Raw genomic sequence first — 510 nt, forward strand, 5'->3', positions numbered from 1 at the left:
TCCAATCGAGGTCATGGCCGCCGTTTCAACAACAAACGTGGAAAAGCTTACAATCCCAAATGGAGGGGATCTAACAAGTGGGTTAGGCCCGTGCAAGTTTCCAAGGGTAAAGAAACTCAAGAGGATACCACCCAGAAGCGTGAGACAGTGTGTTACAGATGTGGTTGTAAAGGACATTGGTCCCGTACCTGTCGTACTCCTTCACATCTCTGTAAGTTATATCAAGAGTCCACGAAAGGCAAAGATAAAAAAGTGAACCTCACTGAAAACTTTGAAGGGACATCGTACCTCCCGACTTCGCTAATGAGCTGGACTAGATTACTCCTGAAGAGAGCCGAAATGCTTATAATAAGACTATTGAATATTTTTCAATATTGTCATGTATAATTATTTCATTTCCCGTTAAACAAATAATGATGTTTTTAACGTCACCTTAATGTATAATTATTGTGTTTTTTCCTTATACGAATGAATTTTATGTTTCCTTTTATATTTATGACAATTTCAGAA

The sequence above is a fragment of the Brassica oleracea genome, chromosome C3 (genome assembly GCF_000695525.1).
Source record: "Brassica oleracea var. oleracea cultivar TO1000 chromosome C3, BOL, whole genome shotgun sequence".
NCBI classification, from domain to species: domain Eukaryota; kingdom Viridiplantae; phylum Streptophyta; class Magnoliopsida; order Brassicales; family Brassicaceae; genus Brassica; species Brassica oleracea.